The sequence below is a fragment of the Pezoporus occidentalis genome, unplaced genomic scaffold (genome assembly GCF_034315485.1).
Source record: "Pezoporus occidentalis ecotype Australia unplaced genomic scaffold, CSIRO_AGI_Poc_V1 ctg2, whole genome shotgun sequence".
NCBI classification, from domain to species: Eukaryota; Metazoa; Chordata; class Aves; order Psittaciformes; family Psittacidae; genus Pezoporus; species Pezoporus occidentalis.
Genome location: NW_026913855.1, coordinates 13,931,678 through 13,939,307, shown reverse-complemented (window position 1 = coordinate 13,939,307; position 7,630 = coordinate 13,931,678). Strand labels below are relative to the sequence as shown.

The window sequence follows — 7,630 nt, the reverse complement described above, 5'->3', positions numbered from 1 at the left end:
AAGAAATCACTTTCCAGTGTCATAAACAGCAATTCCAATTGTGCCAGAAATACCCACCCTCTGTTGTAAGATGCTCTTCATGCTCCAGACATAAGAAACCGTGAGTGACATCCTGGCGTCCTTGCAGGCAGCAGGAGACTGTTCGTGACAATGTTGAGGCCAGGCTATGTCTTAATTTTCTGCCCCAAACAATTATTTTAAAACTATTCTACCTCACTCTACAAAGCACCAAGTCCAACCACTTCCCAGACACTTCCTTTTTTAAGCCAGTCCAGAAACTCACAAGATGATTCCTAAAGACACATGCACAAACCCAACTCGAGTTCAATTTCCCCTGTTTGGCACCATCATTATACAGACAGCTTGTCTGGTCAGTACTTTAGCATGGGTCTGACAAAATTGCATTACTGTACATACACAGAACACAGGATGTGCTCAGTAAAGAGTCTCTAATAGATGGAGTAGGAGTTTGAACTCTTTTGAGACACTAGCTAGCATCTGATTTAAAAGTCAGCAGTCCTCAGCTCCCTCACCAGTGCCCCGGATGAGCTGAAGGGGGGAATCTAGGAGAGGAGAAGCATCAGGTATAATATCCTACCTGCCCAGCATATGCTCTGGCATGCCTACGTGACACCTACAGACTGCCTTCCAAATTGGACAGACCAACAATTGCCCCCTCTTCTTTCTCTCAAATGTTGGAAAACAATGTTACCAGTTGTTACTGCCAGAGCATTGCTGATTACATGTGTATTGGGTCGAAATTAAAGGGGTAATGTCACGAAAACAACAGAAATACCACAGCAAAAAGATTATCCATTTGTTGTCAGGATCGACAATGAGGTTTCTGTCTCTATCCAGAAGGCAAATTTTTTCCTGTTATTTGGTCCTTGTTTCTTCAAACCTTGTCCCATCTTCTTTTGATGGCTTCAGTAGCCCTGATGGCTGCTCCAGCTGTGGAACCTGCAGTGGGGAGCAAACTTTGGGTTCAGTTCAGATGCCTTTCACAACCATGCTGCATGATATTCCCACACTGAGTATTTTTGGAGGCAGAGAAAAACTCAGCATCAGACTTTGCTGACATTTTTCCTCAAAGTAAACATAAGCAGCTGAACCCCACCCAGGGACTCGGAGACTGCAGTCTCCTTTAATTCTGCCAAAGCCTCACTAATTAAGAATATGTGGATCTAATGATTTTGCTGAGTATTTGCAGAATGTATTCCTGCTGGATATTCTTTCCTGCATTGCCTTCAAGTGAGTGTTTACAGTGCGTAATGTTAAAAGTGTTTTTTTTTCCTCTCCAAGTACAGAAGGCTAATAGAAGAGTACTGGAGGGGACTAAAAGCCTGAAATAGCCCACTCTAAGATGTAAGAGCAGCACATTTTATCTTCCTTTTACATGAGCTTAGTGACAGAAAAAGGACACTCCTTTGGTGCTTCCTTCAGCTCTTTCCACTGACTGGAGGCACAGCTTCTTGAAAAAATACAATATATTATTCAAACACTCCCACAAAAATGATGTCTCTGACTATCCAAACACATTGTGTGTTGTCTTAGATCAAACATGGCTCTTATTCTTAAACATGGATTAAAAGGAATCCATTAAAAGGAGAGCTTAAAATTCTATTAAAAAGTTCAGAATCTTGAAAGACTAATTATTTGTGCAACCTTCAAGATCAAAAGCTGCTGAAATAAATACTTTAACTGCTTTAGCAGGTAACACCTGTGCTCAAAGATTGCAAGGAGAGAAGATAATCTAGTTTAACCTCATGACCTTAGGTTTTGGCATTTCACTGGCAGAGAATCTTTCCAGTTGTTCATACACCTCCATGGAAAATTGAATAAAACCATCAAGAACACAACAGACTACATGAACTTGAAAAAAACAGATCATGTGTTTTCATGTTCCTTTAATTTGTGTGTTTGTAAACAAGACTCAAAATTTAAATGGATAGTACCAAGTCCTCTGCTGACGCAGTTCGTGCAGCTCTTGCCGAAGCTTCTGGATGTCATTTTCCATCAGATGACTAGCCTGAAGAGTTTCCAACTGCAAGAGAGAACTGAGTACAAAAGTGCAAATACATAGAAAGGGTAATTTGTAGAAGACTCTGGGTAAGCTAAATTTCAAAATTCTCCTTTGTTCTTCTTTTTGTCTTTCTACTGTTCATTTTATAATAAGCGTGTAGGATTGTGTTCAACATGCCTATTTCAGAGAGAAGATGGGATGCATTTCTTTGTGCGTGACTTTTCTAATCTGTTTGAGCTGTCAGATGTCTTCATCTCTAATACTTTTTGGATCTTTGATCTGAGTTGGAGGATGTCTCAAGAAGGAATGATGATTCACAGGAAAACAGAATATCCACAGGGGAGCCAGTTACCCAGTCCAGCAGAATTAATCAGCATTAGGTGTGTGAGCTTTTGCTCTGAAACACTGTAAATAAGAAAGAGTCACAGATGATTACAGGTATGGGAATGAACTAAGAGAGAAAAACAACTTAAACCTCTAGGTGTCAAAAATGGTTTCTGAACCACCCACTAGATTTGCTGATGGTGCAAAAATAAGTGATGTCCATATGAAAACATATTACTTCTGTTTTGCAAAGAGGCACTGTTTCAACATTTGCTTCTGTTCTGGCACCTAAACTCTTTGTGTAAACCAGGGACACACCTAACACTGGCTAACAGGGCTGAAATACAGGATGCTGTCTTCTTGTGCCAAAACAACCTAACAGCCAGGTTATGCCATGGTGCTCTGTCTTGCAGCTTGGTTTATTTCTCTTTCTTGTATCCTAGCTTCATTTCTGCCAGCGAGTGCCTGCATCTGGCCTAGGCTAAAGCACCTTTCATGCTACGTCATCCCTTGGAGATGAGGAGAGAGCTGGGGCAGCACTAGTGCTCTTCAGCTTCCCCTGAGAGGATGGTGGCTGCATCCTTCCTTGCACCCCTCAGGCTGAGTGGCTGCAGTATTAGTGATTGGGTGTATAAGAAGCAGACCTCACCATCTCCTTTTCCTGACACTCACAGCTTCAGAATGAAGCCCTTGTGATTGCATTGTATAAAGGATATGATCTCTCTGCACACAGTGTGACTGAGGCATGCAGAGCCTCACAGAAACAAAACTACCCTCTTGCTAGCTGCTGTGGAGGAGAGCTCGGCAGCTTCTGAGTGTTAATAAGAATGGAGCTGTGGCAACTCTCAGTTCAAACAGGAAATTTTGGCATCATGTTAAAATTGTTTTTGTTAAAAGGTTTATTTTGACTTGATATACCTTGGTCATATGGGATGGGAAGGGGAAGTCTCAGGATGGTGACTTTCCACTTAGCCACTTCAGGTCTGGGTAGGTCCTGTTGATGGTGCCTACCTCCTTCAAAACCTGCATCTGCATGCGGTCAGCACTGAGCAAAATCCCTACAGGTGTGCCATGGCCCTGTGCTTCTGGGATGTACATTGACGATGTTGGTGATGCTCCCACCGTGCTGGTCCCTCACTGCATGTGCATGTCCAATGATCACTGCTGCCTCAGTCAGTCATCCCAGCAAAAGCCCCTCACAAAAGCGGGCTGCTGCTGCTGAGATGGGGACAAGCCCTGTGCAAACAAATGGGCTGGGAACTCACTTCCATGGCTGCATCTGAAGCAGCAAGCTGATGGGGTGAGGAGTGACTCTTAAAGGTCAATGATTTTATTAGAGAGCTGCTGCATGAGATGCAACTGTAACTTATGTTGAATGTTTTGTTTCACAGAAGGAAGAATCCAACTGTATTTAGGTACCAACATGAAAGCACTTTAGACCTGAATGACCTGCAAATGGAACTTCTGAAGCCCAAAGGGATGCTGTAACCACATTAACTTAACAAAAAGAGGAAACGATAGGGGTATTTGACTTTATAAACAGCTTTCAGCTGGCCTGCTTCCAGCACAAATGCCTCACGCATAGTAATGGATTTCAAATACACTAAGGAGTACAGCCGCAAAACCAAACAGGCTTTAACATTTGACCTTATTGGGGAAAACAAGCCTACTATTACCAAAGAAAACTAAGTGTGCCTAGATAATTGACTCATCTTAGGACAAGTTTTGTTTCCATGACTGAACAGTAGGAATGTAAAGCTTTGCCATTTTGCAGCCAGCATGGTTTTCTTAGATCTCACATGGAATATCTGAAAATCACCATCCATCTCCTAACATTTTGAGTAGTTTGGCCAGTACAGAGAGAAGTGGAGAGACAAACATAACACCAGCAATGCCTTTGCCATTAAGATATTTTTGGTTTTGATTCAGCATTTCTGGAACAAAACATGAACATCAATTAATTCTATACTGTTACATCACTGTTGCTGTTTGCTCATCCACCCACGGACATTCCACATAAAATTACCTAATAGTCAATTTGAAGTATTTTAAAGTAGCTTGTTTATACCCTAAACCAGCAATAGAGTTAGCAACCCAGTTTACAGACCTAAGGCACTGATCTCATCCTCAAAGATGTAAGCCACAAATGGTTTATATGCAGTGTAAGCCTCTGGTATTTTAGGCACCATTAAAAGTGGCCCTCTGTAGGTGCTGAGACCCTTACAAGCAAAAAAAAATTCCTCAAGACATGGAAAGACAATTATAGCCATGTTTTTTGAAGACATTCCTAATTTAAGATCGCAATCAGAGACTGACCATGACAGTCACCCAAGACAGATGACACCTATTGTTCGTATTATAAGCCATGAAAGATAAGGACTGCCTACTACAAGATGTAACTGGTCTTAGAGGATCTTTCAGAAACAACAAAAGCAGTGGCCTGCCAGATAAATCAGCTGAAGGCTAACTTGGGAAGCACCCTTACTTGTAGACTGATTGGTTTCCCTGGCTTTTGCAAGTCGCTCATGCTGAAACTGAGCATTTTTTATTTGATTTTGATGAAACCATCCCCATGCTAAACATGTTTGAAAGGCAGTTTACAGGTTTAAACTAAAGTGTTTATAAAACCTTAGTGAGGATTATGTTTCAAAAAATGAGGACTTCTGGAATAAGCTGTACAGTGTCAAATTCATTTTATATTCTGTTTAACATACATGTCAGTACATTCAAGGCGAGATAAATCTGCTCATTAAGAACCCATACAGAATGTTTAGCTAAGTATAAAGCATGGTATGTCTTTGTTTTATGGTGTATCTTTGATTTCAGGGTGGGCCAGACTGTGTTCAGCCCAAGTACATTGTCTGAGATGAAACACATGCGATGTGCATTTGAATTTGCTAGTATGCAAACCAGAATTGTCAGACATTCTGGCAGGGGACTGGCTGATGTGGACCAACTGTGGGCTGCTCTAGCTTCACGGCATAATTTACAGAAACCTGAAGCTACAGCAACTTACTTAAGAGAAAGGAGCAAACACATGAACAGCAGCAGTAATCAATGCAGGCTATCTCTGAACCTACTAAGGTTTGCTTTATTTCAGCTATGGCCCACAAGCTGGGAGTTGCATCTGGGGATGTAATGCTACAGATCTGAGGCCAGTTACTGCAAAAGAGGCTGTTTCTGGTTTAGGTCTTGTCCTAAGAAGTGACAGGTAGGTCATGCTGCAGCTTATTAAAGCCCAAGTGGGGAATGTAGGCACATTTAATGAGTCTACCCAATATTGTTATGAAGACAGCAGGGAAACACGCCACCTTCAATATCAGATACCTGCATCATCAGCAAATATCACATATTGCAATGAGAAATCAATCAAGGTCTGAGTTGAAAGAGAAAAGCTTCAGGCTACTGGTCGATTCTTTTTCTAGTGAGGGCTTTTGTCAGCTACCAGGGAAGCATTTGCATGGCTCTCACAGAAGCTCAGTGCCATGTCCTTACTGTAGCTGTATTTGTACCCAGCCTTTAGCCTGCACCTGCTTGCACCCTCTCAGTAAGAATAGGCTGTGTGAAGATGCCAGACTGTGCCTGTATGCACTCAGGAGCAACACTTGCTCTGGCCTTTTAATGTTTAAACAGCTGTGCTGGATTTGCCAGAGGGTGTCTGACAGTCGTTAAAAATTGATCCCTGAGTAAACTGCCCCAGTGCTATTTATTCCAATTCAGCTATGATAATTTAAACCATCTGAAGAGCAGCCTAATCCTGAACTGGCAAATTCTCCGAGATCCTCGCTACTGACTTGAACAGGAGGCTCCTTGTGGCAATGGGAGTGCCATTTCCCAGTCACTAATGACTGGACCAGAGAATAATGATACAAACCAATTTAAAATGAATTAATTCAGAATGAAAATGTAACTGCTAACACTGGTCACAGGCTTGTGCTGATACAGGGCACCCATGTATGCTGACTTACAGAATAGATGTTGGTTACACACATGATTAAAATGAACTGCTACACACTAACAGAGAAGAGGTATGGGGTTTAACCTTTCAGTTGCGGTCATACTGCTACTTTATTTTTTTTCCCTGTTGCAAAGGTTTGAAGCACCTCAAGGAACATCCATTTGGAAACATGCTAGAGGGAAGGGAAACAATATAATGTTCAGGACTACAAACACCTATGTTCTAGAAAAGTCTGTTTTCCTCCCAACTCCATCTGAACAAGGTTAGATGTATCTGCAACTACGCACTAATCTTTTTGTTGTTAATGGACATCTGGCTTCAAACATGGCTCATCTGCTTTGTCTGGCTAAGTATGATGACTGCTCACTATTGATCAGTACCCATTCTCTTGGTCCTGTCTATTGTTCTGCTATTAACTTACCAAATGACACACACCTTAACATTCCGCTTTATGGCATATCTGTTGTCTTGTTATTCTTCAAGATACTGCTTCCATTTCTTGACCTTGTCTTCAAAACACCTATAATAGAAAAGAGACACATAAAGATCACCTGATTGACCAGACTGAATTTTCTGTTAAATTAGTGACTTCCTGGAACTAATCCTTAGAACACAAGCACACCACAAATTGCTAGTCGAGTAAATGTTTCAGATGTGTATACAGTAAATCAATGGACTTTCTAAATAGCTAGCAAAATCAGGACCTTGAGGAATGTGGAAGAGCAATTTCTCACCTACTAATTCCTTGTAAAACTCAGAAAGATGGTAATAACTTGTGATGGCATTCAAAATTTTGGAGACAGTTTTACTTTGCTGTAAACCTACTTAATCCAGTCATCTTATACTCAAATTAATAAGCATAGTTCTAGTTTACAGGCAAGTGTGTCCATTTTAAACAAGCTAAAACTGATGCAAAGTTTCTCGAGTTCATTAACTACAAACCATCACCTGATTCTGCTAGCAAAAGTTTCAGAGCATATGTAATGCAGCAATGTATCTGTTTTAACCTTGGCTGGTTCAGGTAAATTCACATTTGTTAACGATGTATGACATGCTGACATCACTACATGTTTATAAAAAGAACATACAAATACACAGTGACATTTTACACAGTGGTTCACATAAGACACTTGAAGTCCAATGCTGTGGGATGCCAAGCACTCTTAACTCTCACTAAGTTCAATGTGAGTTGAGAGTGCTTCGTGGTTCAGGTGCTCGTGCCCTTGGTGAGGCTCTGCACAGTAAGGAATTATACCAACATTAATGTCTGAGACGAGAGTAATTTCTCCTTTCTAGTACGTGCGTTTCTAATTGCTGGATTAGTA

The 7,630-nt window shown here is 41.2% G+C and overlaps 1 protein-coding gene across 3 annotated transcripts in view; it reads right to left on the bottom strand.

Annotated features, from left to right (window-relative positions):
* Positions 1-1,890: 1,890 nt before the first annotated feature.
* The window catches only part of HIVEP1 (HIVEP zinc finger 1), a 133,790-nt gene continuing 128,050 nt past the window's right edge, over positions 1,891-7,630 (bottom strand). Inside the window, exons 10-11 of one of the 3 annotated variants that reach the window (XR_009964637.1) lie at positions 6,727-6,825; positions 1,891-2,428 (exon numbers count right to left, since the gene is read on the bottom strand). The gene's annotated coding sequence lies outside the window, so the exon portion shown is untranslated. The remainder of the gene's footprint in view (positions 2,429-6,726; positions 6,826-7,630) is intronic. The other 2 variants (XR_009964636.1, XR_009964638.1) reach the window with 2 other exon arrangements.